Source organism: Chelonia mydas, chromosome 5 (genome assembly GCF_015237465.2).
Source record: "Chelonia mydas isolate rCheMyd1 chromosome 5, rCheMyd1.pri.v2, whole genome shotgun sequence".
Taxonomy (NCBI): Eukaryota; Metazoa; Chordata; order Testudines; family Cheloniidae; genus Chelonia; species Chelonia mydas.
In genome coordinates, this window is record NC_051245.2 from 6,173,213 (window position 1) to 6,193,755 (window position 20,543).

A 20,543-nucleotide genomic window follows, 5' to 3' on the forward strand; every position below is an offset into this window, starting at 1 on the left:
TTGAACACATGAAGTGCTATATGATGCTGAGGACTCTGAAAAATGAGGCCCTAGGCACCCGAAATTGGGCATTCAAAATTGGTGGATATTTTTGACCTTAATGTCCCCATGCCTCAGTTCCCCATGTGTAAAAGGAGGAGGAAATCCCCTCACTTCACAGAGGTGTTGTGAAGATACATTCATTAATGTTCGTGAAGCAATCAGATCCTGTAGTGATGGTGACCACAGAAAAGCCCATGAGGAAATTAAAATTTTTGTCTTCAGAGCAGGGTTCAAATAGTGAGCAGTTAATGAGGCCAAGGGCCCCACAGTGAACGATGAGGATAAAACCAAGTATTGAATAGCTGCTCATTAACTGAGCTCCGACCCTCCTCTTCACGGAATGAAACGGGGGTTCTGTGGAAAAACCTCTTTTTTACGTTAGCTGTTCTAATGCTGGAATTTTTGTTATCCACATAAATGGCCAATCTCTTTTTGACTCTCCCTGAATTCTTGTGGCTCCAAAGTTACCATGTGGCAATGAGTCCCCTAGCGCAGTGGCTCTCAACCTATCCAGACTACTGTACCCCTTTCAGGAGTCTGACTTGTCCTGCGGACCCCCAAGTTTCATCTCACTTAAAAACTACTTGCTTACAAAAATCAGATATAAAAATACAAAAGCGTCACAGCACATTATTACTGGAAAATTGCTGACTTTCTCATTTTTACCATATAATTATAAAAAAAAAATGAATACAAATATTGTACTTACATTTCAGTGTATAGTATATAGAGCAGCATAAACAAGTCATTGTCTGTATGAAATTTTAGTTTGTCCTGACTTCGCTAGTGCTTTTTATGTAGCCTGTTGTAAAACTAGGCAAATATCTAGATGAGTTGATGTACCGCCTGGAAGACCTCTGCATACCCCCAGGGATACGTGTACCCCTGGTTGAGAACCACTGATCTAGTGCAATTACATATTAAGTGAAAACATTTTTAAGGTATGGGTGTGCATATGTATATATATATATATATATATATATATATATATGTCTGTGTATGTATCTGCGTGTACACAAATATATAAATGACAGCTACAGTTATTTTGTATATGGATTTTACATATAGATTAACACGTCTATCATTTGTCTGTCTAGACAGAGATAGAAACAGACAAAGAGAAATAGATTGTTTGTGTATTCTCTTTTAATAAATTCTTAAACTATGCAAGAAAGAAAAAGTCCCGGCTTATAGTGTATAGATTTTCCCTAATAGGAGTTATTGGGGAAAGGTAGAGCTGTCCCTTTAACTGGGGAGCTGCAAACAGCTGTTCCTTGTGCATACATGCTTGCTTGGTCTGAAAGTTTTGGTAAGTCAGTGCATAACTGACAGTTAGATTTATCTCCCCAATAAGCAATCAACATTATAATAAAGGAAAAATGCTTTCAGTGCACCTTTGAGAGTGCATCAGAAATTAATCTAAACACCACATTAATTATAGTTTGTAAATGAATAGTGGCTCACAGCCCTAACACTTCTACTGCTCCTCTCCCTCACCACCCCCTCCTTCTGAAGCTTCCCCTGACCAGCTGCAATGGCTGTGGATGTCAGTGGGGTGCAATAAGTTTTCCGTGCATCTCTCCCATTCACACAGTCCACTCCCTATCAACTGGAGGGCGTTCAAAGTACACCACAACCTAGTGCTCTGGGATGGAACCGGCATTCAAATTTTGAGCGGGTGACAAAAAAATCCTCCTCACCTCAGACCTGCAAGATCTTTCCCTTCAAATCTGCTGGTGCCACATTTCAGCAGGCTTGTGTCACCTGCTGCAGCCCGCATTTCATGCTCTGACATCAGAATCATTCCTTTCCCTTCAGTCCCCTTTGGCAGGCCTTTGAGCCCCTCTCAGAGCAGTCTGTTCCTGCCTCACCTTGTTTACTGCCTTCCTTAAAACAGGTCCCATGGGCACCCTTCCTCTGAGCATCCATGACTTTCTTCCATCTGGCCAGGGCGTCACATGGGGCACGCCTTGCTCAACGGGGCTGTCTGTAGACTCCCCGGCCAACATTTTCAGACGTGTCCTGTCATTCTAGGTGTCTTGATTTTGGGGATCTGACCTGATATGCTGAGAAGTTGATCTGCAGAGGCGCTTGTCGCTTACAACTCATGCTAATGTCAGCTGGAGCAGGGGGTGCTCAGCATCCCTGAAAATCAGGCCTGAAGATTCTCAGGAGGTTCAAACTCCAACATGCTCCAGAGGAGTGGGTGCTTAAAAATGTAAGCCCACAGGCAGGGGCACAACCAGAATTTTCCTAAGGAGGGGAGCCCAGGTGACCAGCCAAGTAGCGGAGGTCACAGCATGCGCTGCATCCCCAATTTCCCTGTTGGCGGGATCCTGCTTTATGCATGTGTTATATTCTGAGAGGCATCTGTGTGTGTATGGGGTTGCCTTTCCCTCCCTTCACCTTGCCACATGTGTCCTTGCCGAGCTGCCATCTCTCCTTCCAGAGGGGGCCCAGAAGCGGAAGAGGTGGAGGAGACTGCATGAGGAGATGGTGGCCCAGGGTTTTGGGATGCGAGGAGCTGGGTCTGGGACCTCTGTCCCCACTTCTCCCACCAGAGAGATCAGGACCTTGAATTTGTAGTGGCATCAGTCTGTGGCAAAGCAGGGGTCGGTTGGGGTCCCTGGGCCCCCACCTTTATTGGGTCCCTGCCCCTAGGCACTCTGATTCCCTGTTGGCCTGGGAGTCTGATCAGGACCTGAACTTGGATCACCGGTGCAGCAAAAGCCCAGTCTGCTGACACTAGGAGGTTTGGGCTAAAGAGAGAAGGGACGACAGGGGTGGGATGGGACTTTACCAATGAAATCTGAAAGCAAGTTAAAGGTAAAGTATGATAAGCTTAATAAGAATATTGCTAATAATACTCGGCAGTCAAGCAACACTCTGCTTCCCGAGTGCTTTCCAGTAATGGCCTCGCGTATGATGGGGGTCGTTTCACCTGTGCGGGACCTGAGAAGAGGTGAAGTGATTTGCCCAAGCCAGTGGGGGATGGGGGATGAGACGTCGCAATTAACCCTAGACTGGACTGCCTGTGCCGGCTCTCAATTTCCTTTGTCAGTATGTGCAGGCAGAGCTAGATTCTGCTCAAACGCAGAGCCTGCGTGGAGGCACCGTGTGAGCAGGTGCTAAGCAAGATTTTTCCATGCAGCTCTGCCCCCGTTGTTCCAATCCTAGGTCTCATGGAGCTCTGCCAATGTGCGTCAGTCCTGACCTACAATGCCCCCGTTCTGGGACCCCACACAGTTCTGCTAGCGCACGCCCCATCTTGATATGCTGCACCCACTGCTATTTCAGTTCTGGCCCCTCCAATTCCCCCGCCCTGAAACTTTGCCAGTACATTTCAGCCATGCCCTGCATCTCCCCCTGCTATTCCAGCTCTGGTTCCACCCCACAACACTGCAATAACATTTTGTAAATAGAACCACCAAATCATAGAATCGTAGGACTGGAAGGGGCCTCGAGAGGTCATCTAGTCCAGTCGCCTGCACTCGTGGGCAGGCCTAAGAATTAGCTAGACCATCCCTGACAGGTGATTGTCTAACCTGTTCTTAAATAATATGATACTAGCACTTGGCACCCCTCAAACTGTCCCCTGGGCTCCAGTGCCTCTTGTCCTCACCTTTAACTCCCTTTCTCTCCTTTATCTTTAACTGATCTCTTTCCTCTGGCTACTTTCCGTCTGCTCACAAGCCTGCTCTAGTATCTCTTGAGCCACCCCCTCTTGTCTCTTTTATCATCTTGCTGCCTTCCCTTGTCTTCCAGAATGCTGTCCACTCCCTTCTCCTCTGGATCTTTCCTTGATCTCCTGCAATCTGGCGTGCACCACCTCCACTCTTCCAAAACTGTCCTCACCAGTCACCAATGACAGATGCGATTTTCCTAGATACAGCAAAGCAGCACATCACTGTTCTTACTCTCCTTGTTTTCTCTGGCACCTGCAACATAGCCAATCAATCTCATCTCCTTTGCTTTCTCTCCTCTTTTGGAATCCATGATTCTGTGTGCTCCTGGTCTGCCTCCCACCTGGCTGGCTTGGTCCTTCCGTATTTCCACTGACGGCTCTTCATCGTCCTCTCCTGCTCCAGAAATTGGATTTCCATCTGCAATCCCATCCTCTCCTTCCTCTTTATTAGATCTCATCAGCTCCCATAGCTTCAGGGAAGGGGTTCGAAGAAAAGCTACAAGGGTGATTCACGGCATGGAAAACTTGCCTTAAAATGAGAAACTAAAGGACCTTTACCTATCTAGAGATGGTGCAGATATGCGGTAAAATTTTCAAATGCACCTAAGGGTCTTAGGCCCATTTTCAAAAGCAACTTAGGGCCCTGGAGCCTACATTTCATTGACTTTCAATGAGACTTGAGTTCACTTTTGACAAGAGGACTAAGGTTCCTACATCACTTAGGGGCTTTTGAATCTAGCAGACAAAGGAATAATAAGATACAATTTGCGGAAATGGAAGCCACCAAATTTCAAATTGGAAATAAGAGGCAGATGTTTAACAATGAGGATGACTAATCACTGAAACAGATTACCAAGGGGTGTGATGGATTCCATCAAATGAAGACTGAATGTCTTTGTAAATTATATGCTTCAGTTCGACCACAAGATGGGCTACTCACAGGAATCACTGGGTGAGATTTTCAGGCCTGTGTTTTACAGAGCGTCAGACTGGATGGTCATAGTGGTCCCTTTACAGTCTAGGAAACTTTCACAACGCATTATCAAACCCACAAAACTCATTGCCACAGGATATTGAGTTTAGGATTCAAAACAGCATTAGCCATTCCTATGGATAATAACTGAATCCATAGATATATAGAATAGAATAAAAACGGACAAAGATAACCCCTCATATTTCAGAGCACAAGTCTACACCTAACTTCTTTGGGGCAGGGACTGTCTTTTTGTCCTGCGTTTGTACAGAGCCTAGCACAGTGGAGTCTTGGGCCATGAATGGGACTCCTAGGCACTATAGAAATACAAATAAATACTAACAGAAAGGCATTAGGAAGGTATTTCCTCTATGGTCTGGAGTGTCTGGTGCGGGCCACTATCAGAGGCAGGCTACTGGACTAGATGGATCCCTGGTTGGACCTGCTATGGCAGTTCATACGTTCCTCATTTGTCCATGTCTTATTTTACACCCCAAAATACTAATGCGTTCTTTGCTGCTCCATCTGCATCCATTGTCATGTCTTCCTCATTAATATTGCCAAAATCTATCCATTTTTCACAGTCTCCGCTGCTACAACCTTCATCTAGAACAGTGGTTCTCAAAGCCGGTCTGCCGCTTGTTCAGGGAAAGCCCCTGGCACACCGGACCGGTTTGTTTACCTGCTGTGTCCGCAGGTTCGGCCGATCGCGGCTCCCACTGGCCGCGGTTTGCCGCTCCAGGCCAATGGGGGCTGCGGGAAGGGCGGCCAGCAGGTCCCTTGGCCCGCGCCACTTCCCCAGGGGCTTTCCCCGAACAAGCAGCGGACCGGCTTTGAGAACCACTGATCTAGAACATGGCCATCTCTCCATTTTGCTATTGTAACCTCCTTGTCTGTCCACTGAAGGAGGCAGGAGTTATGTGCAACAAATAGCATCTCATTGTGTAATTAAGGGCTATATCATAATATACACACACACGATGTTTAATCAACGTAGCCAGTCCTTTTATCCTTCAGTGGTTGTGCCACCACATACTTTGAGAAAATGTCATATACTACTGTCAAATACTGATTTGTAGCTGATGTTTCTGGCAGTGGACATTCCAAGTCAATCTGTATGAATTCCCAGGGCTTACTTGGTTGGGGCATTTCCCCTAAAGGACTTCCTTTTCTTGCTGGCAGTGTCCTTTCTTGACAGGTGAGACTGTAAAGAATCCAGTCCTTAACTTCTGCAATCATGCCCAATCAAAAACATATGTCAGATACCCAGCTCAGTGTCTTCCCCGGTGGCCTGCCACTTTGTTATCATGAAGACACTCCAGTACCATTCTGTATAATCTTGCTGGCAAGACAATCCTGTTACCTTCATACACTAGCAAGTTGGCAGTCAGATCAATGGATAATTGTTCCTGAACTGTGTTGAATCTCCACAGTCTGGATCTCCTTCAGTAGATCTGTTGGCACCCTGAACACAACTCGGGTTCCTTGGACCGTTCTTGCCAGTTGTTCTCACAGTCTATTCTCACTGCCCTCACCCAGCTGAGAGCATCCACAACCACACTTTTCTTTCCAGGCTTATGGTGATTGGTGAACATATGTTCAGACAATTTGCAAATCCACTTTCCCAGGTGTCCTTCTGGGTTGTGCTTCATAAGGAGTCAGGACACGGCACTGTGATCTGTGTACACTGTGAATTCTGTCCCTAGTAACTAGGGATGATAGGCCTCAGGGCCTCCGCAATAGCCAGACACTCCAGTTCTGCAGCCAAATACATGGTTTCACTCTTATTTAACCTGTGACCTCCACAAGCTACCAGTCTGCACTTACCAAGCTCATCAATTTGTTTCAGTGCAAATTTGATAGCAGCATTTGAGGCATCACAGGTTACCATGAATGGCTGGGATAGATCTGGGAATTTAAGCATAGTGAAGAAGTCCCTCCTTCAGTGACTCAAATGCTTTCTAGTATTCCTCCGTCCAGACAAAATTGCTTTTAGTTAGCTGGTATAATGGCGTTGCCCGCTCTGCGACATTTTTTACAAATCTCTTGAAGAATCTGCAGTGGACTACAAACCACTGTATGGCTTCCAAGTCTGTAGGAACCTTCCAGTCCTTTATAACTTTCAGTTCCTTAGGTTGGAGCGCCAATCCATTCTCACTGACTGTATGTCCTAGGAAGGTGATGCGACTCCTTGCAAACTGACATTGGCTTCCTGCACGTTTAAATTCTGACTCCTTAAAAAGCTTTAGAACCCTTTTCACTCCTACCAGAGGTTCCTCCTGTGTTTTATGGAAACAAATGAAGTCATCTAAATATGTGGGGATGTCTTCAATTCTCAACATTTGGGTTTAATGATTTACTACCCTCTGAAACATGCCTGGTGCTCCCATGCGTCCAAAAGACATTCTGCAGAATTGAAACAGTTCATAGGGTGTCACAAAGGCAGGGGGGTTTTTATCGTGAAGTGTCACTTTAATTTGATGGTATCCAGATATCACATCAAAACTACTAAAATATTTTTCTCCTAACATTTTATCTAGTGCATCTGCTATGTGCCGAAGTCGGTAGCTATCTGGAACCATCTGTGTATTAAGTCTCCTGTAGTCAATGCATATCCTCAAGTCTCCGTTTGGCTTTTTCACAGTTACAACTGTCAGGCCATCCTCCAGCATGAAAATTTAGCTTCTCTTTCACTGTGACCTGATACACCAGGGGAATCCAATGTGGGGGCTACCTCACAGGAACACTCTCTGGCCTAAACAAAATCCAGTGTTGCACCCCATCAGATCTGCCAAGCTCTTCATTATTCCTGGAAGAGCAGCTGTTCTAATTGCTTCCTTTAATTGCCTTCTATGGCTGCTTCTGTCAAGTCAATTCCCAGCTCTTTTACTGATTGGGCTGCTTCACAGCTCTTGATCTCTGTCCCTATGAAAGGCTTTGAGACACCAGTTACACTCTCCCCATGGTCTGATTTTTCACTAATTGAACTTCCTGGTCAGTCACATTAATTGGTCTTACCCCAGAACTCCCTCTTTGGTCCAGCTTGAAACAGAGTTCTGCATCCTGACTGCATATTTGTAGCTTCAAACACTCCTATAGGTTCACCACAGCAGTCCTTTATCCTTAGGAGTATTATTGCATGATGACCCGGCTTCACCATAAATTTATTTCTGAGAGACCACTGGGAGCAGTTCATCTCTGTCATCCTGAAGGCATGGTAGAGACACCTCTAAGGCCCCCAAAATTGCTTCCCAGAGTCCACACTTCCTCGTACTCACCTCCTGCAAGGGTATCTGAATATTGTCCAGGGAAAAGTGTGCTCTACTGACACCTGCGACGGGGTGCGACTCACCACTCTGGCGCCTCCTGCCGGCTGTCATGGGAACGAGCTCTTCTTGCCAGTGCGCCCTCTTCTGGTGGCGCCTCGCCGCAGTCACTTCTACTCTAGAAGCCATATCACTCCCAGGACTGCGGCGTCCTCTTCAGTGACACAGTCCTCCATCTGTGCCACACTCTATGCTCCCCCCTTCTGGGGGAATATCGCAGTCCCTTAGTCCAGCCACTTCCTCAGTGGTGAGTGCGGGCAGGAGGGAGGGAACACGGGCCCGCCGACTACTCCACTTCCCAGCCCAGGGACCCTGTAGATGGCTACTGCCTGAGGCACCCCCTCTGACTCCTCAGTAGATTTCCCTGGGCTATTTCTCCGGAGCCCCAGCACCCTCTTTGCCCTTGCCTCGGGGCCTCAGCCTGCAAATCCCTGCAGCCACCCAGGAGCTGCCTTTAGCTCCTTGGGTCTCTTCCTGCAGTACCGCTATGTCCAGGGTGCTTGCTGCCTTCAGCCTGCCAGGCAGCCAGTCCTCCTCCCTCCTCGAGCTCCAGGGAGTGACTGAAGCTGCTCTGCTCTGCTCTGCAGCCCTTCTAATATGGGCAAGCCCGGCCCTGATTGGCTGCTCCTCGCAGCCCCTCTCTGACTGGCTGCTCCTCGCAGCCTCCCTGGGGTTTGAATAACCCTGTATGGGCCAGCACACGCCCCATCACAACACCCCAGGACTTCTTGTGATGCTCTCAAATGAAATCCACTCCCAGTACAACAGCACTAGAAATACTGGTCACCACAACAAAAAATCCTCTTAGGATGCAGAGACCCCAAGTTCAGAGGGAGCTGGATTTCTCCTGATGTCAGCGGTGGCTGATTATTAGTAGTCACTAATTTAATTTCTGCAGTACAAATTTTCTTCCCCTTCTCCCTTCTTCTCTTCAGCACTGGGTGTTCACCATGGATCAGACTTATCTCAGATCCTGAGTCCAACAGCATTGTGATTCTTCTAGCTGTCGATGTCTCCAGACCCAGATTAACAGGTAGTTCTTTACATTGGCCATTATAATAGTTGCTGATTGTGGCAACTTCTAGTGGCTTCCCTCTCCTCAGGCAAAGCCTTCTTCAGTGACGGCTCCTCTCAGCATCACCTGCAAATGTCATCTGGCTTGGGACCCACTCAGGAAACAGTCTTTCTTCTGACCCATCGGTCGCCTGTGAATAACTTGCACTTGGGTCTCCTCCAATTTTTTAGCCACTTCACTAGCTATCATTTTTTGAAGCGCTGCATCTGGTATAAAGGAATCACCCTGAGGCTGGGAATTAACAGCTGATACCTTTCAGGAAACCCCAATTTCTGCTTCCACATTTTGAACACTGCATATAACCTGGTCCATAGTACATTACCCTCCTTCACCAGGAGGTTATGAAGCTACATGAAGCTGTTCAATATCTTCATCAATGGTTGAGATAATGGCATAGAGAGTACACTTATAAAGTCTGCAGACAATACCAAGCTGGAAGTGGTTGCAAGTACTTTGGAGGATAGGATTATAATTCAAAATTATCTGGACAAACTGGAGCAATGGTCTGAAGTAAATAGGATGAAATTCAATAAGGGCAAATGCAAAGTACTCCACTTAGGAAGGAACAATCAGTTGCACACCTGCAAAATGGGAAATGACTGACTAGGAAGGAGTACTGCAAAAGGGATATAGGGGTCATAGTGGACCACTAGCTAAATATGAGTCAATAGTGTAACAATGTTGCAAAAAAAAAGCGAACATCATTCTGGGATGCATTAGCAGGAGTGTTGTAAGCAAGACATGAGAAGTAATTCTTCCACTCTACTCCATGCTGATTAGGCCTCAACTGGGCACCACATTTCAGTAAAGATGTGGACAAATTGGAGAAAGTCCAGAGAAGAGCAACAAAAAATGATTAAAGGTCTAGAAAACATGACCTATGAGGGAAGATTGAAAAAATTCGGTTTGTTTAGTCTGGAGAAGAGAAGATTGAGAGGGGACATGAAAACAGTTTTCAAGTACATAAAAGGTTGATACAAGGAGGAGAGAAAAAATTGTTCTTCTTAACCTTTGAGGATAGGACAAGAAGCAATGGGCTTAAATTGCAGAAAGGGAGGTTTAGGTTGGACATTAGGAAAAACTTCCTAACTGTCAGGGTGGTGAAGCACTGGAATAAATTTCCCAAGGAGGTTGTGGAATCTCCATTATTGGAGATTTTTAAGAGCAGGTTGGACAAACACTTGTCAGGGATGGTCTAGATAATACTTAGTCCTGCCATGAGTTCAGGGGACAGGACTAGATGACTTCTCGAGGTCTCTTCTAGTCCTATGATTCTACACTTCTAAAGCATTTATAAACTGAGGTTTCACCTAGGATTCTCTCATGGCTTGCCGCCGGGCATAGTTCCAGATTCAGCGCTGCAGGTTCTGCTTCACTCAAGCCATCTCTCAGACAGGGAAAACCCTATGAAACAGTCTCCTTAATACGCACAAATAACTATGCGGGGGTTCCCCTTCCAGCCACTCCTGACTTGCCATTCCTTCCGGTATTTCAAGAGGGCCAATCCCCTCCCATAGCAGTCCTATAAGTGTTTGTGCAACTGTGTATAAGACACACAATCTGTACTGGGAAACTGCTGGTAAAATGCTTTGGCATCACCATCCAGAACCACTGCTGCTGCTTCCTCATCAGTCCATTTTATTCACAGAGAGCGATTGCTTAAAGTCTGTCAAGTGCTCACAGATTCTGGTCTCATCTGCATGACTGGTAAATTCCTTCTCAAGCAAAAATGCTTTTGACGTCTGGAAGCCACTGCCACCAGTTGTAATACTCACTTGTAGAATCACAGGGATTTATTGGGACACTGCAAGGACCAACTCCGGTATATAAAGGCAAGACTGAACTTCCTGCTTACCCCCAAGATCAGATCAACACACATAATAACATACAAGACTTTGGCTTAGTAAAATCATGATATAGCACCATCTACAGGTGGAGGTGCTATCTACATTAATTATTATAATATACACACACATTGGGCATCCTTATATATTCCATATACTAAAATGGGGAATTACTACTTGAACCAATAATATCTTTGGAACTGGAATGAACTTTATGAGTCGGGCCAGTATGTACTATATACCAACATATAGCATCTCTTCATATACACTCTCCCCCACAACACATACATACATATATCAAAATAAGTAAATAAATATCAACACACCCTGTGTGCCCCTGAGTCTACATATCAAGAATTGGCCAATTTTTTTTAGGCTTCACAGTGGACATGGGTCTTAAGAATGGAAAGGCCAGTGACTATTTATGAACGGTGTTCCATGAGTGAAAAGCAGCATGGGGAAAAGCATGAAGATTGAAGGTGACTGTAAAAGAAGAAGGCTGGTGATGGTTGGAGGCTGCTGTGGGGTGGGGGGAATGAGGAGACAGGAAACAGAGATGGGTCAGTTGGAAGGGCAGAAGTGTGAAGGGCCTTTAAGGCAAAGTAAAGACACTTGAGCTTGATCGGATGGAAAACACAGAGCCGCAGGAGGGACTGAAATACAGGCTGATGTAGTGATGGCAACGGGCGAAAGGTAGGCCCTAACAGCTGAGTTTCGTGTGGACAGGAGCTGGGAGAGATGTGGGTATTGAGGAGCAGACTGCAGCACTCCAGAGGGAAGATAATGAGGGAAGACCTAGATGCCTGGAGAGAAAGAAAGGACCAGATCTTAGAAATGTAATGGAGGGGAAAATGGCAGGAGATGGCCTGGATGTGCGGGCCAAGACAGACAGAGGGCTGAAGGCTTCCAACTCACAATCATCATCCATAGCATTTCTCAGCATTTCCTGCTATTCTCCTCTCATTCCTGTCAATCCTGCTGCCCTTACTGCCTTCTGAATCCCATCTCCTTACCTACGATTGGCTTTGCGTCCTCAATCATGCCGCTCCTTTGTAACAGTGTCCCATTGTTTTTATAACCTACAGTCTCTCCCCAGCCGCCCCTACCTGAGCTGTATTGCTCATGCCTTGTAGATCTATCAGTATTAATGTGACCCCCCATTACCATAGTATCTGAGTGTCGTGTATTTATCCGCCCAACACCCTTGTGAGGTAGTACTGTGCTATTATCCCTATCTTACAGATGGAGAACTGAGGCACAGAGAAACTAAGGGCCAGATTCACAAAGGGATTCAGGCACCTAACTGTGACTTTAGGTGCCTAATCCAGCATCCACTTCCAGTGTCAGTCTCAAAACCTCTGCTGCCTAACCCAGGACCTGCCTCTGTTTCCACCACTGGGTATGTGCAAAGCTGCATAGGTCCTGATGCCAACCCACTGCTAACGAGCTCCTCAGAGCCCATTCTCAAGCTGAAGTCCCAGAAGGATTCTCACAGTAGGCATCTCCCTGCCTATCTCCCCAGCAGGGCCTGATCCCTTAAGTGAGCTCTGAGGTGCTGTGGGGTGGGCCTCTCTTTCCTTCTCTGGTTTTTCATAAGCAAGGGCTGACCTGGCTCAGGCACCTAATGCCAGGAGACGGTTCAGGGCTGAGAGTCTTGAGCAGAGATAGGTGCCTCCCTCTGGCCCATCAGGTGCCTAGAAGCCCAGATTAGTGGGAATTAGGCACCTAAATACCTTTGGAGATCTGGGCCTTTCCTTTGCACCTCACTCCTTGCCAGTTTAGGGTATATTTACTCTGTAGTTAGACACCTGTGGCTGGCCTGTGCCAGCTGACTTGGGCTTGCGGGGCTCAGGCTAAGGGGCTGTTTCACTGCAGTGCAGCCATTTGGGCTCAGGCTACAGCCCGAGCTCTGGGGCTCTCCCACCTCACAGGATCCTAGAGCCCAGGCTCTAGCCTGAGCCCAAATGGCTACACAGCAATTGAGCAGCCCCATAGCCTGAGCCCTGCGAGCCCAAGTCAGTTGGCACTGGCCAGCCATGGGTGTCTAACTACAGTGTAGACATACCCTTAGGGAGTTCCCTGCCCAGCTTTCTGCCTTCTGAGAATCCCTTTCTTCGGGTACGTCTACACTTTGAACTGTGGAGTTAATTCCCAGCAGAAGGAGACATACCTGCATTAGCTCTGATCGAGCTAGAGTGCTAACAATAGAGTGGAGCTGTGGTAGGGGTTACTGGCCCAGGTACAGGCCTACCATCTGAGATGGGTATGTACTTGGGGTTGCTAGTCCCTCCCACTGCCACAGCTGCATTCTATTTTAGCACGCTGCCTTGATCAGAGCTAGCATGGGTATGTCGCCTCAACCTGGGAATTACACTCCCAGCTCGAAGTGCAGACATACCCTTAGGCACCTAACTCTCCCCAGGGGCTGTGTGGGGAGCCTGGCCACCTAACTCAGGGCTCTGAATTCAATAGGCGTCAGGATGCCCAGGAGTTAGGCACTGCCACGCCTAAGTCCCTTTATGAATCCAGCCCTGAATTATTTGCTCCAGGAAGCACACCTTGTCTTTGGCAGAAAAGGTCATTGAACCCAACTGTCCTGAGTCCCAGAGCAGCATGCTAAGCACTAAACTATCCTTTCTCTTGCTAGACTGCAAGCCTTTTGTAATGAGGAATCCATCTTGCTCTATTTAATGATCCCTACCTACCTCCTAGGGAAAGCAATAGAGGTCCCTGTCGTTTGGGAATGGACACATATTGACGGGACTAAGGCTTGAATGCACAAAAGGATTTAGGTGTTAGGAGTTTCGCTGAGCGTCACAATGCCTAACTTTTGGGCGCCTGGGAAATCACTTGTCACATAGCCAGAGTTCAGTACCCAGCAATGGCTGGGGAGAGGCAAGAGCCTTAGAATGGGATTCACAAAAAATACCAGCATGCTAGGCAGGGAGTCACCTAAAGAAGGCAGTGGGAATTCCTAGCTCTGCTTGCAATTCCTAGCTGTGAACCTTCTTTAGAGTTAGGCGCCTATGCCAATTTTGCAGGAAGCCACTGGGGACCACCCCCAAAACTTTTAGCCCAGTGCATAGGGCATTCACCAGGGATGTGGAAGACCCCTGGTTCAAGTCCCCCCTCCACCTGAGAGGGAGAAGGGATTTGAGCTGGACTCTGCTACTACTCAAGTGACTACCCTAACCACTGGGCTCTGGGATAGTCTGATGAGGGGCTCCCTCAAACACTCCTGTTGAAAAGGCATGGATAAATAATTAAAGAGTCATTGGAGCAGAGGAGCTGCTTCGTGGACTTCCCACATCCTGGGGAATGGTCTACCCACCATTGGCTGCAGGGTGATTCTTATGTTTGTGAGCTCTCTCTCTCTCTCTAGCCCAAATGACTTTTTGAGGGAGAGTGAGGGAGAAAGGCAGCACAAACATGAGAGTGACTGTGTAACCTGGTGGCTAGAACACTCACTCACACTGAGAGATTCCAAGGCTAGAATGGCCAATTATGATCATCTAGTCCAATCTCCTGAAGAACACAGGCCATAGAACTTCGCTGAACATAAATTCCTAGAGCAAATCGTTTAGAAAAACATCCAATCTTAATTTTAAAATTCCCAGTGACAGAGAACCCATCAAGACTCTTGGTAAATTGTTCCAATGGTTAATTACTCTCACTGTCAAAAAATTGACACCTTATTTCCAGTCTGAATTTGTCTAGCTTCAACTTCCAGCCACTGGATCATGTAATACCTTTCTCTGGTAGCCTGAAGTGCCCATTATCTAATATTTTGTTTCCCATGTAGGTACTTAGAGATTGTAATCAAGTCACCCCTTACCCTTCTCTTTGTTAAGCTCAATAGACTGAACTCCGTGAGTCTATCACTATAAAGGTTTGTTTTCTAATCCTTTATTCATTCTTGTGGCTCTTCTCTGAACCTCACCAATTTATCAACATCCTTCCTGAATTGTGGGCACCAGAGTGGGACACAGGATTCCAGCAGTGGTTGCACAAGTGCCACGCACAGAGGTAAAATAACCTATCTACTTATACTTGAGATTTCCCTCTTTAAACATCCAAGGATTGCATTAGCCCTGTTGCCCATAGCATCACCCAGGGAGCTCATGGTCAGCTGATTGTCCACCATGACTGATTAGCCATCTTTGTTTGTTGGGTTTAGTGTGTGGGTGCTGGATGGGGTTGGTGGCCTGTGATATGCAAGAGGTCACACTCGGTGAGCTGCTGGTCCCATTTGGCCTTACACTCCATGATGTGACCCCCAAAGCTTTTTCAGAGTACTGCTTCCCGGGATAGAGTCCCCATCCTGTAAGTGTGGCCTACAGTCTTTGTTCCTCAATGTATATATTTACATTTAGCTGTATTAAAATGCATATCGATGTGAGAGATCCAGCATCATTTCCCCCCCTGCTCCAATAACTCTATTTATCCACAATGGAAGAGCTTCATCAGGAGACATTGAGAGAGGCCCTCCCCCATCAGAATACCCAATAACCCGGGGCTAGGCACTCACCTGAAATATAGCAGATCCCTGCTCAAATCCCTTCTTCCTGCTTAGGTGGAGGGAGGATTTGAACCAGGGGTCTTCCACATCTTAAGTGAGTAAACTAACCACTAGGCTAAATGTTATAGAAATGTACAACTGGAAGTGACCTCAGTAGGTCATCTAACCCAGTTCCCTGCTCTGAGTCAGGACTAAGTATGATCTCGATCATCCCTGACAGGTGTTTGTCTAACCTGTTCTTTAAAACCTCCAATGACGGAGATTCGACAACCTCCCCTAGGTAATTTGTTCCAGTGCTTAACTACCCTGACAGTTAGGAAGTTTTTCCTAATGTCTAACCTAAATCTCCCTTGCTGCAATTTAAGCCCATTACTTCTTGTCCTGTGCTAAGTGGATAAGGAGAACAATTTATCACACTCCTCTTTATAACAACCTTTTACATACTTGAAGTCCGTTATCATGCCCCTCTCGGTCATCTCCTCTCCTGACTAAAAAAACCCCAAAACTCCAGATGAGGCTTTATCAGCACGGAGTAGAGCGGAAGAATTAATTCTTGTGTCTTGCTTATAACACTCCTGCTAATACATCCCAGAATGATGTTTGCATTTTTTGAAACAGTGTCACACTGTTGACTCATTCAGTTTGTTATCCACTGTGACCTCATAATCCTTTTCTGCAGTACTCCTTCCTAGGCAGTCATTTCCCATTTTGCATTTGTGCAGTTGATTGTTCCTTCCTAAGTGGAGTGCTTTGCATTTGTCCTAACTGAATTCCTCCTATTTATTTCAGACCATTTCTCCAGTTTGTTACGATTATTTTGAGTTCTAATCCTGTCCTCCAAACCGCTTGCAATTCCTCCCTGCCTGGTATCACCTGCAAACTTTATAAGGGAAGTTTATATAAGGGAAGTCTTCCTCCTTCTCCTGTAATTTGCCCCAGCTGTTTTGTGTGACTTCACCTGAGGGGCCTGACCTGGTAGGTGGCTCAACGTCTATTTTCCCCCGGTTTGTGAATCACTTTTAGGGGGGAGTTAGGCCCCTGGATATCGACAGGTATGCTGCTGCGTGCATGCTCAGAAGCAGAAACATAGGTACCTAGGGAGCTTTTACTGCAAAAACTTAGGTGGCAATTGAGTTTAGGCACCTACAGGATTTCAGTGGGAGTTTTATGCACCACCGTGGTCCTGAAACTGGAACGTAGGAGCATAAAACAAGGACTTGGGCACCTAACTCCTTTTGTGCTTTCAGGCCTAAGTACTGAAGAATGTACACTGTGCACTGATTCCTCTGGGTGACAGGTGAGGCACCCTAAGGGCATGTCAATCTCTAGCTTCTGTGAATCTATGAAAAAGGTGTCAACTGCTGTCTAGTGTTTCTTATTCATAGATTATGAGGCCAGAAGGGTTCACTGTGATCATCTAGTCTGACCTCTTCTATAACACAAGCCGTAGGACTTCTCGGAATTAATTCTTCTTTGAACTAAAGCACAGCTTTTAGAAAAAGATTCAATGGCCTGAACAAATCCTGGTGCACGTCTGATCTGCTGAGATGCATTTCACTTGTTTGATACAGGTTCCCTGCTTCTCACTTTGTCTCCTCTCCCTATTCCCAACATCGTCCCTTCTGCCAGCCCACATCGAACACTCGCATCAGCCTCTCAACTAATTTTCACCAATTGCCCTTGAGAAAAAGAAGCAGCTGCTGCTGACCCTAATGTTGCATGCAGCATGTCAGCCATCACCGGGATCCACTTCCACCGTATAACCCTCCCGCTGCCCAGTGCTCTGTGAAGTTCTAAGCTACTCGGGGCAGGAGGTCTGCTCTTCGTTCAGTTCTTTTACATCCTGTCCATCACTGTGCATCTTTAGAGTGCAACATACATATACTACTCAGAGAGATGATGACAGATTTGCCTCTTCTATGCCAAACCTTGTGAAAAATACTGCAGGATCGTACAGCAAGGATAACTAGAGCTGGCTGAGAAATGAAAATAAATTGTTGATTTTTTTGGAAACTTTTTCTTAAAGTTTCATCAAAATTTTGATTTTTTGATACGTTTAACCATTCTATAAACTGGTTAAAACAGGATATTTTTTCATGCACAATTTTAAAAAAAACATTGGTCTCAATTTCAATTTTTGTGACCAGATTGAGGAACGACATTTTTGTCATATAAGCACTGACTGTTTATTATTATTTGTTTGATCTGGTCCCAGCAGAATCATATTTTTATTATAAGTGAAGATATGAGAACGTCCTCATTCACAGGGAAAGGTGTCTTCTTCTCTATTGCACCATAAGAAGTATGGAAGGGCAAGTTAAAAAGGGATGGATGGATGATCTAATGATCCCATATAGAACTCTAGAGTCCTGCTGGAAAAACACAACTGAGACTTGTGCAGGCATGTTTTTGCATGGTGCATGGTAAAGAGCACGAAGCTGCTGCAATTTAATGCAAGTGGATACTATGGGAGAAACGTTGAGTCTAGACATAGCATCCTGAACTATAAAGTTAAACCCTCTGCACAGCCACTCTATGGCTTGTAAAATGGCAGGGTAAAAAACAGGGCATGGAGTGGGCGTCGCTGAGATATGGAGATAAATCAACACATCAACATGCAAATTAAATTGAAATTTTAATTTTTCAGTCTGATTTTTAAGTAAAATACATCAGTTTTTGGCATAAAAAAAATCTAAAAAACTAAAATTTTATTTAACCTAAAAAAGATTTTTTAAATACTAATCTTTCTTTCGTTCTTTCTTTTCCTGGAAACAATTTTTGAAAAATGTTTTGTTTTTTTATTTTATGAAAAAGTAAAAAAAAAAATTCTCAGGAAGTATAAAAAACAAAAAAATTTCTGTGCAAAATAATTGTCCTTTTTCAACCATTTCTAATTATCATATCTGAATACTCACTACTCCCATATCTGTGTAAGCACTGAGCAGAGCTGTCTGGGAAGTGCATTTTGTTCCCATGACAACACTTAGATGAATTTTTTTCTACAAAAGTTTTTGGGCTCTTGTTGGAAACAAACAAACAAAACAAAATGCATACATTGACTTGTTTTGCTTTTGCTTTTGGTATCTGAAAAGTGAAATGTTCTGTCAGAAAATCAAGAATTTTTCAATCAAATATAATCAAAATTGGACATTTCCTGTAGGAAAAGCAATGCTGTGTTGAAAAAAAAAAAAACGTTGAATGAAAAACGTGGTCCAGCTCTAGGCCCACTGAAAGCAGCAAATAGACTGAGGACCTGATTCTCTGTACTTTTGCGTTGCTGTAAAACTGGCAGATTTGGCAAACTGGGAATTCCTTATATGTAGGGGGGAACCCCATGTGGTACAGACCAAATGCAATTGCTGTATGCCACTGTCATACCCCTAGTTCCGGGGCTAAGGGGCAAGGCCTAGGGAATGGTGAAAATCCCTCTATGTTTTGGCTATCTCTGGCTACTAGAATGGCCCCCTTAGCTACATAGGCAGCCAAGCTCAATTCAGAGAGGATGTTCTAACTTATGCCATTGGCCCCAGCATTGTCTGGAGCCGAGAATCGGGTTCTGAGAGCCTAAATGAAGTTACCAAGCTTCTCTCCTTGTTTTTTGCTGAACTTGGGGACTAAACACCTGCGTGGGACCTTTTTACTTAGAGGTTGGGATAACCTCATTACCCACAAGTATTTTGGTGATTACTGCCCCAGTGGATTGCTAAATGGGTTGTTGTTTTAGGTTTCATCCGCTCTATAACATACAGTAAATAAATATTTGCATTCTCCTCCTATTACATTGCAGCTATCATCTTTTTCGTCCAAGGATCTCCAAGCACTGCATAAATATCAATGAATACCGGCACATGAGCTCGGGGTGTGTGACTATCCCCATGTTACAGACTGGTGACTAAATCACAAGGCCAGGACAGGTTAGAGATGAGAAGAGAACAGAGAGAAATCTGAACCCAGCACTCTAGCCCCCAGATGATCCTCCCACCTCACTGAGCCTGATTCTCATCTCCCTTACTCCACTGCCACACCTCCATTAACATCAACTGAGTTCCCTCTGCTTTACACCTCTGTCTGGAGGAGGAGAACCAGGTCCATTAGTTCTCTACAAAGAAGAGCGTGGAAACAGCCATTTCACTTCCAGAAGCTCCAACTTGACTGTCCCACGCTATGGATACCATCAGCGTGTTATCTATCATTTACACCTAGAAGTAGGATTGTCCTCCCATTTGGGCAGGACACCACTGGGGCTGTAAACGAGAAGGGGCTGGGACTGAGTCACAAGTGTAACGCTTATTTGAAATCCCCCAAGATGAATCCTCATACTGGGACCCTCCACGCTCAGTGCCCAAGATTTAATGAGAGCAGAAGGGCGTGAAGATGACAATTGCTGGCTGAGACAAACTCTGTGTTCCCGCCCATTATGAGGAGCTCAGTGGTCTGTCCAAAGTCACATTCAGATGCTCTCTGGATGGACAGGAAGAACTGTATAGACCAGCAGCTGTTGGGGCCAAGAACTCCTGGTGGCTAGTCAGTCCAAGCCAGCTGACTGCTTTCAGCACGGTGCTGATTTCCAGTGGGAAACTGGCCAAGAGAAGTTGGAAGGGTTGTCTGAGGGGGAAAGGTGGAGGAGACCAGGGAGGGAACGGGCAAGGGAGACATGGTGTGGAGATTGACAGAAGCATCAAAACCAAAAGAAAATAAAAGTCTGATATGTGGAGGGATCCCCCAGAAGCTGGCTCCAGACCAGCAGCCGGCAGAGAATCCTCTGAGTCAGGGCAATTAAAAAATATAATTTGCCCCATTGCACCTCTTAAAGGGCATGTGTGCAAAGAGCAAGGGACAGCAGGAACCACATGGCAGATCCCAGTGGTGAGCGCGGGGACATCAGAGAGAAAGTGCACCCCGAGAGACACCCACCACCCCGGGAAACTGCGGTTCAGAGGGAGGGGAACTGGTGAGGAGAGGTATATGGATGAACGTGGACAGGGTCCCGCTCTGCCCCACAACAGCAGTGGAGTGAGTGTGACATTTACAGCAGCATGATAAGAATTTGAGATGGGGAGGGGAGATCCTGCAGAGAAT

The 20,543-nt window shown here is 45.9% G+C and overlaps 1 protein-coding gene across 16 annotated transcripts in view; it reads right to left on the bottom strand.

Annotated features, from left to right (window-relative positions):
• Positions 1–20,543, bottom strand: part of CELF4 (CUGBP Elav-like family member 4) — an 870,133-nt gene that overhangs the window by 55,359 nt on the left and 794,231 nt on the right. The gene's annotated exons all lie outside the window — the stretch shown is intronic.